Consider the following 22128-nt stretch of genomic DNA (forward strand, 5'->3'; position numbering starts at 1 on the left):
ATTTTCCCCTTTTGATACAACAAATGGTGCCCTGGAAAAACCGCTTCCTGTATGTACTTGTATCCTTCAAACGGGTTAGATGACATAACGTAGTAGAATTCGGTACCGTATTTTGTTCAAAAATGTACACAAACATACCATTAAAGTAAAGTGACCAGATGATCAGAGGTCTAACGCGGGAAACAAAAAAACAAAACGTTATAATGAAATGAAACTCATAATGAAAGACGAAACGTACTTGACACTAGAATTGAACGAAAGACAGGGGACCGGGTACTTTACGTTCCCCAGGTAAGGGATGACGTCGAATATATAATTCACATCAAGTTCTCGAAGAAGGTCCTTCAGACGTGAAGGGAATGTCCAAGCCGCTCTTCTTTCGAGCCATGGTGAACGGGGAGATATATAGTACGAAGTGCTTGCCGGAATTGGGAAGTTGATGTGGTCTTTATGCCGAACCTGGGATCAGCCCATTATGCCAAAATATCACTGGAGGATGGATCGGCTGGAGATAAACATTGTGCGAAGACAACCAACCTTCCCAACATTCCCCAGCTGCGCCCGATACAAAATTTTTGGGCGAATGGCCAAAATAGAGGGACAAACGACCATCAAAGCCACGAAAAGGTAAAATAACACGCCGATATACATCTTTTCATCGGTCATGTTTCGGGTTCCGGCCAACTTCCGTAAGACTGCCCAGCGCTTCATTTACGATACTTCATCAAACAACTCTGCCTCTTCCTGTTGAGTATACACTAGTTCTTCCGGCTTATTTAAAACGTTAAGCCCTGACCGAGCTAGGGGACCAAAGATGAACTTTTCGTCTGACTCACGTTGGTCCCTGCGGATCAAAAGGGGACTTTTATAAAAATCATTTTCCAATTTTGTTGCTTTCGCTTCCAGTTGACACTCTCTAAACAAAAAACTCAATGTCGGTGCGATGAAACCAGCTCAACGTATTAATCTTTGGATGCATTAGAAGCGCTCTTGAACAGTCTGCCAAATAAAAGTTTTTTGAGGTTCATCAATTTAAAAAAATCAACATGATAAAATTGTGATATTCAAATATATTGATATCGCGAGACATTTTCGTTTCATTGGCCAAATGCGGGACGACGGAATCTTACGCGGGACATTTTGTTGAAATGCGGGACGTCTGGTCAGTTTACATTAAAGCCATTACTACCCTTTTCTTCTGTTTATTCAATCATGCAGAAGAAGACAAAGAGTCATCATATATAATTTTTAAACACAAGTTTAAATAGTTAAGACCTACATAAATATAAGCCTTAGTCAAATCAATCTTTGACTACAAAAATATATTATAGATAAAAATAGCATTATCATTATATAGCATTACCACGTTGTCCGGAACATTGTTTGTAATAACTCTATAGCCCTGTAAGATCGCGACTACTCAAGCTATCATAATCTGATTTACGTGGGGGTTTCGATCATCTAAATCAGCAGCCATTTAAATTCATTTATTGCATTTTTACATAACCAAATAACATACTCGATATTATGATATCCTGAACCACAATTACACAAATTGTTAGTAGTGAGACCTACACGATAAAAACATGAATTGAGCACACATTGATTAGACAACATACTAAATAATATAGAATTAATGCCTATTATCGGTAAATGGAGAATAATTCTCGCGTAACTTTTGAAAAGGTCCAATGTAACATTTTCGCCAACTCGAGAAAAACGTAGTTGAAGACCCGAACATTATTTCGCGAATTGTCTTAAAAGCTATCAATCTTTATCACTGTTTTCACCACTAGCTGTCAAGAATAACTTCGTAAAACCAATCGTAACTATTGTTCCGTGATTTGAGATTAAGGTTGAAGCCTCGGAGCGAAAAATGTTACATTGGACGTTTTGACTGCCCGCGTTTGCACATTGGACATATTACGTTGCACTATAAAAATTTGAAACTAACTAATAAACAACAATCCAAATATCAGCATTTCGTTCTAAAGACTGATTATTATTGTTATCACTCGTTGAATTGCACTGAAATCGATAACAACACCTGTAAGAAACAAATTCCAAAACGACCGAAGTACGACTGCGAGTTGTTTTGACTGCTTTGTTACTTCGGACGTTTCGGCCGTCGGAGGAAAGTGGCGTCCGAAGTAACAGCCGGGCGCTTAAAATTCGAATCTGTACATTGGATATTTTTTGTATCGGCGACAAAAAGATGAAGAAGATAGATACGTGAACGATTGTTTTTGTAATACATTCAATGATTGAAAACTAATAGCGTGCATCCATTAACTCGATTTGTTTACATTTGTTACATAGGACCTTTTCAAAAGTTACGCGAGAATTCATTTTACGCATCAACTCACATGAGCTAACGCCCGAATCTAGGCAAAAAGATTGCTCGTTGCGTTGGGGAGGAAGCGAGTGGATAGTGCAATCGAAAGAAAACATACACAATTAAATCGTCAAATTGTTAACTTTTTTTTACTATATTCACTGTTCATGTTTCAAGCAAAAAAAAATCTGTATAAATTTCCTATCTAATGATATATAACACAACATATGTCGCAATTACCATTTTGAGTAATATGCGTTTGAAAACTCTTAATAAATCGTTACATTTTTCGTAGAGTGACCCCCCTATATAGAAATCGAAGACATATTCCTATGTCAAAATGATTCTAACCTTGAGCTATACTAAATACTTCTCACTATTCAAATGAGTAAGACAGAGCTAAAGGGTGTGTCACGTCAAATTGCATCACGGAAAAAACGCTGTAGAAATTTATTTTTTAGGAATTATATCTTCAGCTGTCGCTTATAATCAGATAAGAGTGTATAGATCACGTTGGCCATGCTTCACTGTAAATTTTTCGTAAATTTGGAAAAATGTCGTCGAAGGAAAAAGAGCGTCGTGAATTAATCCTGTGCACTCATTTCGAGAATCCGGAGTTGTCACATCGGGACATCGGTAAGATGCTGGGAATCGTCCAATCCACGGTCAGCAGAGTACTAAAACGATAATTCGAGAACCTAACCATCGACCGGAAGGTGAAGAACGGCAAAAATGGATGCTCCGTCAGTGAAAAAGATCACAAGCGCGTAGTTAAGCAGTTTATACGTAATCCGAGAAGTTCGGTCCGGGATGTCGCCAATAAGCTGAATTAGTCAAGTTCATTCGTCCAGCGAACCAAGCAGCGGGAGGACCTGCGTACATACAAGGTTCAGAAGGCCTAACCGCGACGAAAGGCAAAACATGGTGGGGAAGACGCGAGCCCGGAAGCTGTATACCGAAATGCTGACGAAGCCGCACTGCCTGGTAATGGACGACGAAACCTACGTCAAAGCGGACTTTCGTCAGCTGCCGGGCCTGTTGTTCTTCTCCGCAGAGGACAAATTCAGCGTTCCGGAGGAGATTCGCAAGCAGAAACTATCCAAGTTTGCCAAAAAGTACATGGTGTGGCAAGCGATCTGCTCTTGCGGAAAGCGGAGCGCCCCCTTCGTGATGACCGGCACGGTAAACGGGCAGGTTTACCTTTAGGAGTGCCTACAGAAGCGCTTAACCACTATTGAAGCAGCACGAGGGCCCGACCATCTTCTGGCCGGATCTCGCTTCGTGCCACTATTCAAAGGACGTGTTGGAGTGGTACGAAGCCAACGGGGTCACCTTCGTGCCAAAGGAAATGAACCCGCCCAACGCGCTGGAGCTTCGCCCAATAGAGAAATATTGGGCGATTATGAAGCAGGCCCTCCGGAAGAACCCAAAAGTTGTCAAATCGGAGGCGGACTTCAAGAGAAAATGGATTTCTGTTCAAAAAAAACTACAACCTGACGTTGTACAGAACCTTATGGACTGGGTAAAGAGGAAGGTGCGAGCATACGGGCTTGGGCTCGAAGTATGAATAAAAAGAAAATGCCAAAAGTTGTTTAATAGTTTTTATTTTACTGTCTAAAATTTTCAAATGGATCGGTCTACTGGGCGAATTTCTACAGCGTTTTTTTCCGTGATGCAATTTGATGTGACACACCCTTTAAGAACAAGAGTATGAGAGATGTCGAAAATTGAACATAATAGTCAAGTTTTATCTCTAGAGTTATTTATAAAAAGAGAAAATTATATTACATTCCCATATGTTCAACAACATTATGCAATCGATATGTCTCTTATAAACGGGAATGAAATCTTTCACTCCACGGAGTTTATTTTTACACGCAACTGTCTGTGACAATGATGATAGACACAAAAAGATTAAGTTAAGTGTAAGTGACGTAAATGCGTATCTGGCAGTGATGCTCGTGATCAGGCCCGAAATGATTTGTATGCAAGGTTATATACACTTACTTTCGTTTTCACCGTGAAGTGACGGACAAGACATCGGACATCACTATGCACACCTCGCTTTCCAGTGACAGTTGCAGACGAGTTGCGTGACGAAAGTCACCCAACATGCCCGCGATGTATGCAATCATGCGACAGAGCGTGAGGCGGAAAACGTCAAATAATTATTCCGCTCTCTTCGTTGGAATCAGACAGAGAGAGAGAGAGTGGAAGAGTAGCACTGATGGAGCGCAAGGTGCGTGCTTTCGGCGCGCGTGAGCGAAGGCAAACAAGAGCGCGCGTGTGAGTGTGTTGTTTCTCATGATGACTTATTACACCGCACCTCAAAGCAGAGCCGACGGTGTAAACCCAGACAGACAGCAGCTCCTCGGCGGGGTTTTGTTGGAAGACAGGCTGGTTGGCTGGCGGTGCGGTGTTGTTATGTGTGAGCGCAGTTGTGTACCGTCATTGGTCGGTCCGTGGTTCGTTCAGTTATTCGCAAAGCAGCTCGGAACGTCGAATGATACGCTGTTCACGAGTGCTCAGTGCGCCTTCGTTTGTGTCCCCGGTGTGTTATTTTGGTGGTGTGTTGTGTTGATTGTCTCACAGGCTGAGACACGGCTAGTGTGCTAACGGTGCAAAAGGATAGCGGTTTCCGGTGTGTGAATCGTGATTTGTTTCCGGAACCGCAAAAGGATCTCCCAACTGCGATTAGTGAGGTAAGCAAAATTTCCCTATCGGATGAGCGCGGGGGATCGATTTTTCGGGCTGGAAATTCAGTTGTCTGGCCGACAAAGAGGCCATAAGGTTTACGTCCTTTAATGAGGACTTACGAGGCTCTGTCCTCGCAAAAGGAGGTGGGAGTATGAGTTGGAAAGTGAAAAATGACGTGCATGTCTGCACCAATACTAGCCCACCGATCGTTCAGAGGGAAATTGGGGTGGCATCACGAAACACTTGGTACAGGTAGCGAACGGTGGTGGAAAGGCGCGCTAGGCTCGGCTGGACTAGTTTCTATTTTAAGTTCCCTCCCTATATCGCTCCCAATGAGGGGGAGAGTTTCGGGTAGACAGAATCCAATTGGAAATCCTTCGGATGTTTCGATGTGTGTGTGTGTGTGACTGTGCGAATTGGGGGTGGTGAATCCTATTTTCCTCTCGTTTCACAACAACGACAACAGAGTGGCTGTTTGGGAGCGTGGAGTTCGCGGAAGCCGGCTACGGACCGAAAGATGATGGGAAAATTATTTGCGCAGTTGTCGTCCACCGTCTGAGTGTCAGAAGCGGTATTTCTACGTTCTAAAATCCAAACCTGTGTTGGGTCTTGGTCCTGACTGAGTGTGTGTGTGTTGGTGTATGACCGATTGAAGGTAAAATCTAAGGAAAGGGGGTTACGGAGAAAACGATTTACGCTTCGGTGGTTCGAAGGAAATCCAAAACACTACTGCTGCGACCATTATGATGATTGTGGGCACAAATGAAGAGACGAATAGATCCCAAGGAACAGAACTCCGTACGGTACATTCTGGAATGCCGATTGTGCATACGACTCTCCGAGAGGTCCAATTATGTAATTATTGCCGCTTGATTGCTAATGCTGGCAAAACTGCGCTATGAGTTTGCAGAAAAAAAATAAACTAAAAACACAAATATGATTTTGCTACATACGTTGTTTTGGTAGTTGGATTCGTGCCAAAAACTGGTTGGGTCACCGTCTGCGGCCGTAGCCGTAGACGGGCGAGATGAAAACGAATCTTACACACGGGGTCCAACCTTTTGCGAGGCGTAAAGGTTCTCAAAAAAACGCGTAATGTTAAGAATGTTTCCGTGATTTGCGCCAGTGTGTATGTCTGTCTGCCGGCTTTTGGCATTCTCGACTGAAAACAGGTTGGGAATGGGCCTACGGAGAAATAACTCGAAAAAAAAAAAAGATTGTTGCTGCTGACTTTTAATGCTGGACGGAATTGTTGTTCGTGTGCATAATTGAGGCTGTTGCGCTGGGAATTGCTTCGTATTGCGTTACTTTTGCTGATTGGCTCTTTTGTCGCGTATTTTATTGTAGACGAAGGCTTAATACTTTTTAATGCTGAAAACGATTATTTTGTTGGTTTTGTGTTAGAATTTTCGTGAGGTTAATGATACCGCTAGCAATTGTTTCATGAAAACAACGTTCCACTCCACTTTTTGATCGATCCCTTGAAAGTCGCAAGATCAGAAAGCTTGAGGAAAATAGTGACTTATTTTTGGGAAAGTGTTGCAAGAAATGTTCATTTTGATGTCAACTTCAAATGAACCTGCAATAGCTGCAAATCTTTGAGAAGAGACTGCTTCAGTAGCAAAGTTCAGAGTTAACACTTATCGAGATGTACTTGTACTCGCATCAACTGGGAAAGCTCACAGTAATTGAAGGTTGAGCACAATGAAATCCGGACATAAGTTTTTGATTTGTACAGTTTCTGAATTTAATTGAATTACGACAAGAGTAGGTAGTCGTATCTCGGGATTGGTAAAAGGTACAAAATATGTGTTTTTTTCTATCAAAATGCAGGTAATTTATCGTTTTTGACGTAGAACTACGTCTTTCATTAAGGGTGCCAAATCAGAAAACAGGTCACGTTTTTATGAAATAAAGTTAACGTTAATAACTATTTTCGCCGCGAATGGATTTTGGCGATTTACATACCAAACGAATCGGAAATTTCCCTAAGATTTGTTTGGTATGCTATACATTACAATCCCATAGTCAGTATATGGTTTACATTAATAACAATTGGAAGCATTCCCATTTACTCATACATTTGTTTTGTCCATTTTTGCGCTTTCCCGAACAGAGCTGTCAATAACGAGCAACTTATCGTTGAGCAACGAAGTGGAAACCGTAAGATGTAAAGTCTCCGTGAACAAAGGAAAAGCAGAAGAACGAAGGGGAATATTTGCCTAGAGTATAAACAGTGGATCTCGCTGAGGCAAACTTTCATTCTTCGTGAGGAAATCGACTGAACAACATTGTTGTTGGGCGAGCTGAACGGCGAGGGGTCGAATGCCTTTCTCAAGGCAGTAGGGGTGGAGGAGTAATATGATGGATAAGTAAAGTTTTCCAAGGGCCTTTTTGAAGGTTAGAGACGAATGAACTGAAGAAGTTTAAAGTCTCAAGCAAGGAAGGAAGGTAAACATTCAATATCGTTCTGTATTCAAAGCAATGAATATCGCTTGTTCTTCCTTGTTTTGCGTCATCACATGTCTTCGTTTCGGATTGAGCTGTGGACGCGACCAAATTACTCACTCGCTAATGGCTCTGGCACTGCCATCATTGCATTAAACTGACGCCATTGTATTATTGTATTAGGGTTCTGAGCTACATAATTGTGTGGGGAATCATCAAGCCAGGCTATCGTCAGCTCACCAAGAAAAAAAATGTTATGGAATTTTGTCAGTCAATTGGTTTCGCATGACTGTGGGAAAACTCTCTTCACAAAAGATGACAGCTAAGCTAATCTAGACTGGCAAAATTAACAGAAAGCGCTTCTGTTGAGAATAGCGCAAAACGGAGATAAGTGTGTGTATATTTAGTTGCTTCGAGCCATCGATATATGGATATTTGTATGCGTACGTGCGTGCTTCATAACGTTATAATAGTGCATCTTCGCTACGCTGAAACCCCATTTGTATCTGCTCCCGTGTGCATTGGCCCTGTAACGATGCTATGATTGACGATTGTTTGGTGTTGCAAAATATGCAGTCGTAATGATAAATGTAAACAAGGAGGGGGATTTTGCCCATATATGGTACGGTGATTAGGCATCGCCAGGACTCGATGGTGGCGTAGCTGTCGGGATGGTGCGTGTAGGCTAACGTTTCGAAGTAGATAGCTGCAGTCAATTTTGTCTGTCAATACATCGAAAATAAAATAATTCTCTGTAGCACCAATCGTCGGCTTTCCAGGGTTTGCATTCCAATAAGTGCACAGCGCTGTTCATAGGGTGGTAGGTTGGTTGGATCATTCCAGGGCAGGCCACGTAGAGCATACCTTACGAAGCGTTTCTGAACACGTTCGATGCGCTGGATATGTACAGCGTGATATGGGGCCCATACTTGTACTGCGTATTCCAAGACGCTGCGAACAAATGCATAGTACAACGACTTCAGAGCGTAGACGTCATCGAAATGAGCTGTGTTGCGTCTCAAAAATCCAACCATCGCATTTGCTCTTGAAATTGTGACCGAGACGTGCTCATGGAAACGCAGCTTGCTGTCAAGAAGAACTCCCAGATCTTTGATTCGATTGACTCTCTGCAATGGCGAGAGATGCAACATGTATCCGTGTACAATAGGGGAGCGAGAGCGCGTAAATGTGATGGCCTTGCATTTATCAGCGTTTACATGCATTCCATTTTCCTGGCACCAAACCGTTAATCGCTCAATGTCAGCTTGCAGTATGCAGCAGTCTAAATTTGATTGTATTACTCGGTAAATTTTCAAATCATCCGCATATAAAATTTTCTCCGAACATAATCTTTCGCACAGATCGTTAACGAATAATACAAAAATCAGAGGACCAAGAATGCTTCCTTGTGGCACGCCAGATGGAATCGTAAATTCGTTGGATTTAGTACCGTGGGCCTTGACAAAAGCTTTGCGGGATGTTAAGTATGAGGTTAGCAGGTTTATGATCCAGGATGGTAAACCAAGTCGATCCATTTTTAGAATAGCAAGGTCGTGGGGTACTTTGTCGAAAGCTTTGGAGAAATCGACGTAAACAGCATCTACTTGTTGCCGCTTCTCGATTTTGTTGATTAGCATGTGAGTGTATGCCATAAGGTTCGTGGTGGTTGCGCGTTTTTTAACGAAGCCGTGTTGGAACTCTGAAATCACAGGCTGTACAATCGGACATAGTGCACCATGAACAAGACTCTCGAGCACTTTTGCTAGGCAGTTTAAAATCGATATCGGGCGATAGTTTTCGACATCGTGAAAGCTGCCTTCCTTGTGGACTGGAGTTATCGATGCAAGTTTCCAAGCCTCGGGAAAAATACCCTCGCGCAGAGATTGGTTGTAAACCATAGAAACTTGTCTGGCGAGCATCGCTGCACAGTTCTTGTTGAAGACCGGGGGAATAAGATCAGGACCAGGTCCTTTTGTTGCATCTACTGAACTGAGTGCTTTATGCACCACATCTTCATCAAGCGCAAGTACTGGGAAACGGAGATTGTAAGATGGCAGAGTGTCAATATACTGGTGGGTTGGTTGAGATGAATTGCTTTCATACATGTTTTGGAAAAAATCGGCAAAGAGATTTGCAGAAGAAAGTGGTGAGTCGGAGTTGCTGGATTGATAAACGATTTTGTCCGGTATCCGCGTCAAGTTCTTCCGGTTCCGTACGAAACTCCAGAAAGAAGATGGATTTTGCTTGAATGTGCTTTGAAGAGCATTTATGTACTTGCGGAAGCTTTCAAGCTGCAAGTTTTTGTATTTTTCTTCGGCCTCGTGTAGTTCTCTTCTGCGTATTGGAGTTTTGTCGTGAAGAAATCGTTTTCTCGCTTTTCGCAGCCTATTGCGAAAATTTCGCTGTGGAGTCCACCAGGGTTGATTGAAATTCCTAGAACGCTGGGCCTTCAACGGAACTGTTTCTCTAATAATTTCGTTCAATTGTTCATAGAATGTAGATACGGCATTGTCAACTGATGTATGGTCAAGTATGCGGTCTCAATCTAGAGAAGCAATTTTGTTATTTACAGTATGATAGTCACAGCGAGAAAAATCAAGCTCAGAGCGAGAAGAAGAGTCATCTTCCATTCGGGAACAAAAGTTAACAATTAGAGCCAGCGGCTTATGGTGGTCGTCCACTTTGAGGAGCGCCGATGGGTAGTCGACAAGACTTACACGGTCAGGGTTGTTAACAAACGTCATGTCAAGAAGCTTACCGTTGGCGTTCAGTAGGTCGTTAATTTGATGTAACCCAGACGTTGGTTCTACTAATGCTAGGTCCTGCTCCGTAGATGCGTTAAGAGGTAAACATGAATGGAAATCATCGTCGAAGGTCCACACTAGATTCGGGAGATTATAGTCACCGAGGATTACGATCACATCGTCAGGGTTGGCCATTTGTTGAATTTGATGGATTATCGTCAAATAATTCTCAATAAAAAGAAAACATTTCAGGGCGACCAAACTGGTAGAAGGGTTATTTCAAAATTTTCGTAGCATTATAAAATAATATCCGCAGTTATAAACAAGCGACTTGAATTAAACTACAGCGTAGTTCTACGTCAACAATGCGGTCGTGTCTTGAACACAACCTCCTATAATTTTTCTTGAAAAAATGTTGAAAAAAATATTCCGTTACAGTTTTGATGAATTTCCATATTTTTCTTCGGATACCCTCCATCAAAGTTTGCATTAGCTGTTGGTCAACCACAGCAGCGGTCATTATATTCCATGATCTCTTCGTGTGTAAATAGGAATATTCTCACGCCGAAAAAAGGCGACATGCGTATCGATAGAATAGGTATACTTTTACGCCTAAATGACTATTGTGTAAAAGATGAAAATTTGTATCGATAAGATAGGAATCCTAAAAAATAGCTATTGTGTAATATACAACAAAATAATCGTTAGATAAAAAAGTACACGAGTAAATTCGACTTTGTTACCGCTGAATTGCTAAATGAGCCTAATAAAATAAACAGTTGGGAAAAAAAAACTCTTCGTGTCTGCGGTAGGATTGGATAATCTTTAGAAAAAGATCGATTTTCTAAGCAACGCACAGTGCCTTGAATATATGGGGATGCGGGACAAAAATCAAAACAACCCTTATAGTCATTTTTTCGGATAGGTATAATGGAAAAAAATGTTAGTTATGATGAAATCTACTATTTGCATTAAAGACTTATGTATTATACGTAATCGCAAAAGTGTCTTAAGCGCCAAATTAACAGTGTATAGTATATTAATAGTGACATAAAATTAAATTGTTCTCTGGAATGCTTCTCCTGTTTAGATAAAAGACTAATAACACACATCTTTTATATCTCATCCGACGACACAGTGACCTAAACGCCACCGTGGTGGTTTTTCAATTTTTAAATGTTTTCTATTCTAGGGTCACATTTAATTTTTACATTCCATATATGTATTGTATAACAGGAGAAACTCTACACTATTTATTATTTATTTTGGAATTTTCCTTGAAGGTAAAATTTTTTTCTCTCTATTTTGTAATATTTGTTAGTTTATGAATAAGTACACCTCTTTTAATTAATGTGATGAGAAAACTTATGTCATATTTCTTTTCTTACATATTTCGATTATTTTCTAAATTATTCAGTTTCATTAAAAAGACAAACAGAATCAAATTCAACTGTATCAGCGAAAAAAGAAGAAATATCATTGACATCCGTGTGATGATTATTCGCTATAGTTTTTCTCTTCCCTGCTATGGAAGGGTCAGAAGAAAGCAGCATATAGTTCATCAAGTCCTTATTACTGTAAATTATTGATGCTTTCCTTGTATGCTTCAACCTGTTCTTCCTGATCGGCCTGTGTGTAGCTTCTGAAGCCCTCTTCCGATAACTGGCCAATGGGCAGATCAAATGCTTCCATAATATCTGAACTGTGTACCAATAACTTATGCACAGTTACAGGCATAAAATACCATCCGTACAGACTTATGTAGAGATCTCTTGTATCCGACAATAGTTTCTGGTATTTCGACATTTCAATTTTTCGCCCCGACGATATTATACGGAGAATTGTAGCGAAATTTGTTATCAGCTTCAGACTTACCCCTGTTATTTCCGAGCTGGTTTGTGGATCCGAGAAAAATTCTCGTGCCGTCATTGCTTGAACCATACCCCGGTTTCAGCTTGTCGACAACTAGACCCATCCTTGACTTGAACGCCTCTTGAATTTCTCGCTTGCTGCTTTCATACTCTTGCTTATGTTCAGCAGTTTTCACTTGCCAGGTTTTGAATGGAAATCTGTTGAAATGAATGATAGTTATTATTCATACACTATTAAATGTGAATTAATGTGAATTAAGCATTCGAAACATTTTATCTTGCAATGCAGTGGTGACAGGCCTAGCTTGTAAGTTTCGGTATTTGGTACTGTCTCAACAGTCTTCGATGTATTCATCTCTTTCGTAAAAGATCCACAAATTAAGCATTTTGCAGAAGCTCTATTTCCGGAAAGCACATTTGCCACCTTTCCATCTATCATAGTAAGATGGAATTCAAAACATACAACGATCTGAACGCTATCGTTGTTGATGATGAAAATCTGCAACGCTTTGATTTTCTTCTCCATTTCTGACTGAATGCCAAGAATAGCTTGTGAGTCTTCCTTCGTGAACACAAATTTAAGCGGTCTACAGTACGATGTTGAACTTGGCCGAGGATTCATCCAGATGATAGCGTTTTTTGCGGAGTCGATCAGTTTTGAGGGAACCAGTGCAACGACTAACAAACTTTCGTCTGAACTTCCTGCTTCCGTAAATTTTGCTTGCATGCACTATGATCTGAACTGCCGTCAAAACCCCATTTACAGACGAGATTGACTGAAATTTAAGTCATTAGCGAAATTTCTTTGACGATGCTAGCGGAGGTGCAATTCATAAGATCTTGTAAATCTACTTCAGCAGACGTCTCGGTCGTGCTCCCGTGGCCGAGTGGTTAGCGTCACAACTAACATGCCGGGTGTTCGGGTTCGATTCCCGTTCTGGTCGGGGGAATTTTTCGTCAAAGAAATTTCCTCCGACTTGCACTGTGATCACGCGTATTCTAGAGCTTGCCACTCAGAATGCATTCAAGGCGTGTTATTTGGCATAGAAATCTCAACTAAGTACTAATAAAAATGACGCAAGTAATACTACGTTGAGACGGCGAAGTTCCTCTAGGAACGTTAGTGCCATTGAAGAAGAAGAAGAAGACGTATCGGTCGCAGAGATCAATTTAGGAGTTATTTATGCTGTTTCTTGTTTCAGTGCATAAAAACTTGGTAGCAAATTTGGATGTATTTCATTCAAAGTACTTCGAAGTACATTGTACTTTCTTCCAGAGAGTGCCGCCGTCAGTGCTTTCTCCTGATTTCCACTCGAACAGTTTGATACACTGGCATTGTTGTTAACAAGATCTTCAACACGTCGCCTTTTTGTCTTTTTCGAACATTCGTTAAACGATTTCTGAGGTCTTCCTTTACCAATTTGAGGAACAGACTGCAAATCGTCTTAAGTTTTACCTTTCTGATATGCCGGAAGCTTAACTGGTTTTGACAACCAGTCAGAATTTTGCTTTACGAATTTTGAATATGATCTGCAGCATTTCGACCATCTCTGGTTAATTTTGTAGCAATAAACTTTGCAAAATTTCAAAAGCTCTTCTTCAAATTCTTTAGAGAAATTTAAAGTATAATGAAAACTCAACAAAAAGGCGAACAAACGATCTTTTCTTTGGGAGGGGTCAACTGGAAGCCATTGTTCGAAAATTTGCTTATTCTTGATTGTAGAAATATCATCTAAAAAACGTAAACTGTGGTCAGAAGAGCAGACTTGAGCAACAAGAATCACTTGCAGAATATCAAGGGTATAATGACTGAAAAGTTGAGAGGTGTTTTGTAGTGGAACTCCGCGGAACTTTTTTTGCCGAAGGATTTGAAATTTTAGTATCTTTTTTTCTTAAGGAACAAAACTACCTTAACAAAGAAGCGTTTATTTTCACAGTGATTGCGGCATGTCCCAATAATAGTTATGGAAACAGATTATACTTACGTATTGCTACCGTCGCCGTTTGGGGTTTCACTTTAAAAGATATCGAACGTAAACGAAAACTCAATGTAAAACTGTGATGAATCACTGAAAATTAATTTGCCACGTGCTTAGAAGAAACTTCTTGACTGCACATGCTTGTTCTGACAAATTGGGTAACAAGGCTACTGAGATCGTTTCAGCATGCCTGAAACATGTGTAAAACACACCGCCTACTTGGTTTGGGTGAATATAAAAGTGAATTTTCTGACTTTTGTCTATGGGACGCCGCACTGTGCGGCGTAGGGACACTCATTATATCGGTACCAAAGAATCGATCTTTGAAAAATCGAATGATTTTTTCTCCAATTTATTTACCTGTTGTATGTGTCTCTTTTCTTTTAACATGGAATAAATAATTCATACTCATATTCAATTATCAATAGCATTTTATTTTGATTCTCAGAATGAAGGTCAAATCGGAGAGAAAAAGATCGATCTTCTCAATATCGATCCAAGATCGGCCAATTCTAGTCTGTAGCATCTCTAGTCACTTTGGCACCCTTCTCCAACTCCCGCTTGACAATTGCCCTTTTTTGATGAGTCGGAATTGGGGGCAATTGGGATGGTCAAGGTCCTTTTCAAAGTAATCGACCCCATTTTCGCGCACCTCTTGACTGTAGTGTCAGCTTAGCAAATCTGGCCAAAACTTCATCGAATCTTTGTGAGCCTTAACACATGGAAGGAGACCCTGATGTGGGTGTGCAAAAACAAATTTCTTCTTTCGGCTTCAAAACAAAACATATCAGCGTGAATTTTGACGTGGAACTACGCCTTTCATGAGGGGGTTAAGTCAGAAAACGGGTCACGTTTTTATGAAATAAAGTTAACGTTAATAACTATTTTTGCTGCGAATGGATTTTGGCGATTTACATACCAAACGAATCGGAAATTCACTAAGATTTGTTTGATATGCTATACTTTACAATCCCCTGATGTATAAATGGTTAAATTGAAGGAAACTACAAGCATTCAGCATTCAGATTTACCCATACATTTGTTTTGCTCATTTGTGAGCTTTCCTACCGTCAATAACGAGCAACTTATCGACGAGCAACTAAGGAGAACATTTGCCTAGAGTATTCGAAGCAATAATCGATTGTCCTTCTTTGTTTTGTGTCATCACATGTTTTCGTTTCGTATGGAGCTGTGGACGCAACCAAAATACTCAGTCGCTGTTGTATCTGGCAGTGCAATCATATCGAACTGACGCCATTACATAAGGTTCTAAACTACACAATTGTGTGGGGAATCATCAAGCTAGGCAATCATCGGCTCACCAAGAAAATAATAGTTCTGGATTTTTTTTCACATGACAGTAGCAAAACTCCCCACCAAGGATGTCAGCTAAACTAATCGAGACCGGCAATTCTAACAGAAAGGGCTTCTGTTAAGAAGAGCGCAGAACGGAGATAAATGTGTGTATATTTAGTTGCCCCAAGGCTGCTTCTTCAAGTATCTGCTCTCGTGTGCATCGCCACAATCCCCTAATTTTTTAATGCTACGATGGACGATTGTTTGGTGATGCCAATTATGTAGCCGTGATAATGAAAATATAAACAAGGAGGAAAGATAGCGGAAGGCTGTACCCCAGTACAGAAATGGAAGACGCAGTCCTACGTCAAAAACTGGAAGTGGGTTATATTTGTGATAAAACCGCAAGGTAAATATAGGACTAAGGCTGGCTCTGTAATCATTTATTTGAAATTGCATCAGAATCGATTCTCAATGAATGAGTGAATTTATGTTTTTAAAGATTGTTGAAAGTTTTCCTTGTTAGTGTGTGAGTGGATGAGTATGAGTATGAAATTGTTATCAACATGAAATTCAACTATTTTGAGTTTGTTGGTGATCCAAAAAGAACCGTTAGGTTTGCGTGGCTTTGCAAAAGCAACTTGATACAAACCTAACCTATGATTTTGAGAGCTGAGGTCTATAGACAGCAATTGATTTGTTTGATATGAGCATTACCCGGAAAATTATCAATATTTTAGCGTAACGTGGGGCTACATTGGTCGATCGCAAAATTTGCCTCATTCACCTTTTAGCTCAGAGCTTGAATAGCTAAACAGTCATTCCATGCCAAACCAATATAGTGGTTTTTAGATTTTCGTGGAAAGTGGCAGATTTGTGCTTTGTCGCTAACAATTAGACCCATATGTGTTTATTTTTTCGTTAGGGTGACCATTTCGTTTTTAGGGTGGTCTGCAAAATCATTTTTATTCACTTTTCCTAAAATGACTTTTTTCAAAAATTCATAACTTTTGATCCACTGAAGCCTTTAATAAAATCCATTTCTTTTGCAAGTTCAATTTTTTTTTATGAAAGGCTAGCTCTGCGGGTGCTTCAAAGCCACTGTTCCATGAATATCATAAGCAACGATCAACGAGTTTTCCTTTTGTTGTCATCTAATAGACAACCGTAATCCATCGCTTTCGTGTAATTCATTCGCACTTTTGAACTTTTGAACAACTAGATAATCGAAATATCAAATTAAAGCTAATAACTCAAAAACGAAAAATCACCTATCTGATTTTTGAATATGTTATGTAAAAAACTTCAGCTATCAAAAAAATATAATTTATTTTCTTAAATAAGCTTGATCCCAAAACCATGTAAACTATAAAAATACAATCAATAATTACGAAAACAAAATCCAAATTTTCTGCAAACGTAATAGTTTTTTTTCATAAAAAGACTAGCTAATTGGCTTTAAATTGATATGTCGATCATCCAAATCGGTCCAGTAGTTATGATTTTAAAAAAAAGTTTTTTTTTGGGAAAATGTGGAAAAGTTATTTATCTTTAAATGAAACTGTAATGAAAATAAAAAAAAACAAGAGTCTAATATTTTGCGTAAGGAACAAAACTAAGACTTTTCATTAAAATCTGAGAACAACTATGCCGGTTTCGCATGGAATGGCAGAAAACGTATAATTATACGCACCATATACCCCGAATTTTGGGTTGTACATGATGCATCTAACTTTCTCTCATTTATCTGCGTCTTAAGGGAATGGAAGTCATCCCAATCAAACAAACCAAATACTTATTTTCGTTTATTTAAAATGATATTCCAGGAAACTCATTGTTTTTGTTAATTTGTTTGAGAACAATTTGTTCCCCCAATGAATTCAGAATATAGTTTTACATAATTGGATGCTATTTGTATACCAACTTAAGGTAATGCAAAATAAACCAACACGCTGTGAAGTATACAACTAATGGTCGATAAGGCAAAACCACTCCACAGCCATTTTGAAACTGTATTCTCGCATAACATTTGAAAAGGTCCTAAGTAACAAACCACTTATTTCGAGAAAAACAAAGGCAAAGTTTTCAGAATGTTTTTTGAATTTGTTTCAAACACAAATATTTTTTCCACGTTCTGTGGACTGTATAGGTGAGAAGTATTTATAAACTTTTTATAATACAAACCATACAGCCAATATATATTGAAAAAAAGGTTAAAACGCGTAAAATACCACATTGGACATTTTGATTAACCAAGCTGTACATTGGTCATTTTACTTTTTTATTATTACACGTTTGGAACGGAACATTCCAGCATAATTCTGTTTGCATTCAGAAGTCATTATCCTACCAAACATAACGTCATACATAAGGTTTCTTATTATGAGTGTTTCACTGTTCTAGTCAGACGCTTGACCTTGACAGCCAAAACTATAGTCCAATGTGTCAAAAAATATTAAAACAAAACATATCTGTACATTGGTCCTTTTGTTGTTTGGATTCTCATCACTTGCCACAGTGTGTAAATAATTTTACTTTTAATGTTTACTGTATTATTTAATTAGTTTTTGAGTAAAATTTCTGACTTACTGAGTGTTGAGTGTTGTACAACGATAATGCTTAAAAGTCTTATAAGTCTTTGTAGATAAACAGTGGTACTGATAGTGAAGAAGGATTAAATTGAACATCGTTTCTGCTACCGGAATTGGAGAATTACACGGCGCAGAAGCATGTATCTAAAAGTGCTGGTTATGGACAAAAATTCCTCTATTTAGCATCACCATTGACAATGTTTGCTAAATTTTGGAGAGATGAACTGGCGGACAGTTAATCTTCCAGCAATAGTGAAACGCTCGCAAGTATCCTCATCGTGAATAAGAGTTTGACCACTTACTTTAATGGCAGCTTCGATCTTCAATCGTTTTGAAGTGGGGAAAACGTAGGAATGAGGTCATGAAAACTAGTTAAAGTAGCTGTACGGTGGCCTAAGTGAGGCAGGGATGAGGAAGTGGAATATTGCCTTCAACGCGCAGTGACAGCGAAAATGTATTCTAGTGTCTCACAAATGTTTTATAGATGTCAACCAAAAAAACATAGAACCAAATTTCCCATATACAAATGCATTGAAAACCATATCCTACTTACCCTATCGCACGTTATCAAAATTGCGTTTAACAAAAAGTTCAAAACAACTTTTCATAGACAAATAATAATAAATAATAATATATTAGGCATACTATGTTATACTTATTTGATCATCAGTTCACTAAAATGGTTCATGATTATAAAACTCAATCTTCCTCATTCTGTGAGTCGAATAAAATCCTTCTTTTTCCATAACATTCTGCTCTCTTCCTCGATCGAGAGAAAAAAAAGCCATCAGATGAGTTATTAACGAAAGAGCAGTCATTAAGTCACTATCATCCTTTAACCCCTTAGCGTCTGAAATCTAATGAATATTAATTTTCACCATAAAATTTATTGATACTAAAATAATCTGAAATCACTCAAAAATTACGTTTAGTTTTAGAATGTCGCCAAGAGCATGAAATATGAATATTTACTTACCCTTGGTCGTACTGTGCTGATAATGATCTATAGTGTTGATGCTAACCAGACAAAGTCAGTTTTAGAAGGTTATCTAGGAACTGCTTTCGGACAGGTTCAGGAAACTTTACGTAGCATCGCATTTTCCAATGACAAGGTCTTTTCACACGCCTTGTTGGGACAACAATTCCTGTTCTTGTTTTTGGTTAACGTCCTTTCACCTTTGCAATATCCGCATTTTCAATTTCGTTTTTATTACTGAGATTCTCCATCTTCTTCTTCTAACTATGTTTTTTCTTCGTCTTCGTCTTCATTATCGTGCTTAAATCCGTCGTCTACATCTTCGTATTCCTGCTGTGATTTCATTGTTTTCGGCTGAGATTCTCCATCTGTTCTTGGGTCTATCACCCAATATTCGTAATCGTTGTAATGCTAAGATTCTTCGTCATCATCTTCGTAATCCTGCTCTGTTTCTGCATTTTCCGCATCCGTGTCAGCATTTATTTTGAATTCTTCAAAATATTCATAGATTGCTAAATTATTTAATTTGTTGTATTGCCATCAGGTATCCAGTCTGGGTCGTTGACATCATTCGTATAATCGTCTTCATACAATTCGATGAATCTTTCAGAACGACGGTTGCAACCTAATTAAAGAGTATGGCCCAACTGACAATATTAGTATTCTCTCTGGTTTATCTTCTTTACTGTGGTTAAACTGCCTTTCTGCCTGTGGATCCATAATGTTTGCATCATCCCAGTCGTCTGTGGAGCTGCTGTAGCTGCTGAACTGCCATTAACGAAAACTCCCTCAAAGCATCCTGGAACAAAACTATGAGGAGCTATAGCGGAAACTAAGAAAGCAGCTCCCTTTAGGCTCAATTATTCGGCTGCGGATAGAATAATATATATAGGAATAGTAATGTTTGATTAGCTTTATATACAGCTTGTTGGACGAGAACAAATTATGTTTAACATTAAGTCAAAAACATCAACATTACACACTTCTCTTATAACTTACTATGAATCAAATCGACTGCATCCTCAGACACTGCGGAAACAGTATAAATAATCAAATTTAATTCCAAAAAATAATAGCACAAATCAACTTAGACGTGACCAATGTACACATTCACATTGTTTTTGTTTATTTACACACTTATGATGTCTGCTGGAAGACATCTTTTGGGCACCTTACACGATCAAACTGATTGACAATAAGTGTCTTCAATATCGTTACAGCTAGGCTTTCGACATCCGATCTAACCTCAATCAATATTTTGCCACCTTACACGGTCAAAATCGCCCTCAACCCTAGACAACGAAAATATCCGCGATGGCTAGTGGTGACATTCGAGTTTGGGATCCAAACTATTCTCCATCAGATTAGAAGGCTAAATTGCAATTTTCAATTGGTAAAATTTGAATGAAAATATCTACTTGGTATTATTTGATTAATTGAAGCGCGTAGTCCTAACTCTAACTTAACCTATTTTCTATGAATTTTCAGATATTCCTACTAAAATTTATTATTATTATATAACGTCAGTTTCAGATACAATTTTTGTATGGGATTTTATCACCACTTGCAGAAAAAAAAGTGATTTGCATTCACATAGAATACTAATTTGATTTGGAAAAGTTAATTTTCATTCATAATTTACACTTTAAAACTCGTTTTTCCTTCTCAAAAACACATCATAATACTCGCTTCACAAATACAGACTGATCCTTTCAGTTTCAGGGATGCCAGATTATTTTAGATTGTGAAAATATATGCAAATTATATTATCTGCAAGCAAATGTTTTTATTCGATAAATAAGACTATGACAGTAAAACCCCGATTATCTGTATCTGTACCCCGATTATCTGTATCTGTATCTATTTTTGTATTGATAAAAATAGTTTCTATGTTTAAAAACCATCCCAACTATTCACGGATAATCGGGATTCTACTGTAACTTGAATTACCACCTGTGATTTTCCCAGATCTTCTCATTCTCCAAATTTTATAGCGGAGTGTGAAGAAACACACAACTTAGACTAAAGTGGCTGCCCCGCTCGTTAGCGCAAAGAATGACCGAGTTCAATGTTAAAAACACTCCTAAGACGTTGTTAATTTTCATTCACTCTCTCACCATCACATTGTCAGTTACGCGAAAAGTACTGTATTTTGCTATTTTAGGTACAGTAATTTACATTTAATGCGACATTTTTCTAATTGGACAGACCTGTATGCGACACGTTTAGTTAGACATTTTTGTAAACATCGAGTTCGGGCCCAAATTATGGCCCCACATTGACATTCGTCGCCAGACGTCGACGCTGTACCACTCTCATCTTCAATGTCCAATTACAGGTCAAATCGCCTCCAATGCGACACTGAGTGGTTCTCCGGCATGTCGCATTAAATGTAAATTACTATATCAGTTTTCCAAACCAAAAGCTTTCATTTATGATTCCTACAATTTCAGAAGTTTATAAATTTTAATTGCAATCGCAAAAAAGACTAACAAACATTAAATGTCCGCTTGCAAATCTGGCAACTCAGTAAAACGTCAACATCATGCATCCATACGAAATGTCACGATATTGATGCCCGAAAATCAGAAAATCCGGATTTCTGCGTTGTCGGCCATGTTCAGCTGTCATTATGCTCTCAAATGTCATCATATTGTCAATAAATTTGACCGTGTAAGGTCCGCTTTTGAAACGTCCAAAGTACATAATTGGGATGTTGCGTTTGTTTTGTCACTTCAGACGGTTAACGAAACCAAACGTCTTATATAACAGTGAAACCTCCGTAACACGAAATGTTACATTGGACGTTTTATTAGTTTAAAATTTTCATCGTTCAATGGATATTAATCACAATGCGTGTTTTTGCATGATGTTAATGGGTATAAAAGCAATCATTTGTATAGTAAAACTCGATTTGTTTACTTTTGTTACTTAGGACCTTTTCAAAAGTTACGCGAGTATTGTTTTTTGTTTTCAAATAAAAGTACTAGGGTCAGTAGCAGCTGAATGCCCCTGAACTTATTGAGAGAACGCAGAGCTTCGAACTGCACCCGTGGCCGAGTGGTTAGCGTCTCACATTATCATGCCGGGTGTTCGGGTTCGATTCCCGTTCTGGGCGGGGGATTTTTCGTCAAAGAAATTTCTTTCGACTTGCACTGTGGTCACGCGTATTCTAGAGCTTGCCCCTCAGA

The 22128-nt window shown here is 39.0% G+C and overlaps 1 protein-coding gene across 1 annotated transcript in view; it reads left to right on the top strand.

Moving 5' to 3' along the window:
* Positions 1-4806: 4806 nt before the first annotated feature.
* LOC129774361 (uncharacterized) overlaps positions 4807-22128 on the top strand; it is a 404070-nt gene continuing 386748 nt past the window's right edge. Inside the window, exon 1 of the mRNA XM_055778092.1 lies at positions 4807-5037. The gene's annotated coding sequence lies outside the window, so the exon portion shown is untranslated. The remainder of the gene's footprint in view (positions 5038-22128) is intronic.

The sequence above is a fragment of the Toxorhynchites rutilus genome, chromosome 1 (genome assembly GCF_029784135.1).
Source record: "Toxorhynchites rutilus septentrionalis strain SRP chromosome 1, ASM2978413v1, whole genome shotgun sequence".
In the NCBI taxonomy this organism is placed as follows: domain Eukaryota; kingdom Metazoa; phylum Arthropoda; class Insecta; order Diptera; family Culicidae; genus Toxorhynchites; species Toxorhynchites rutilus.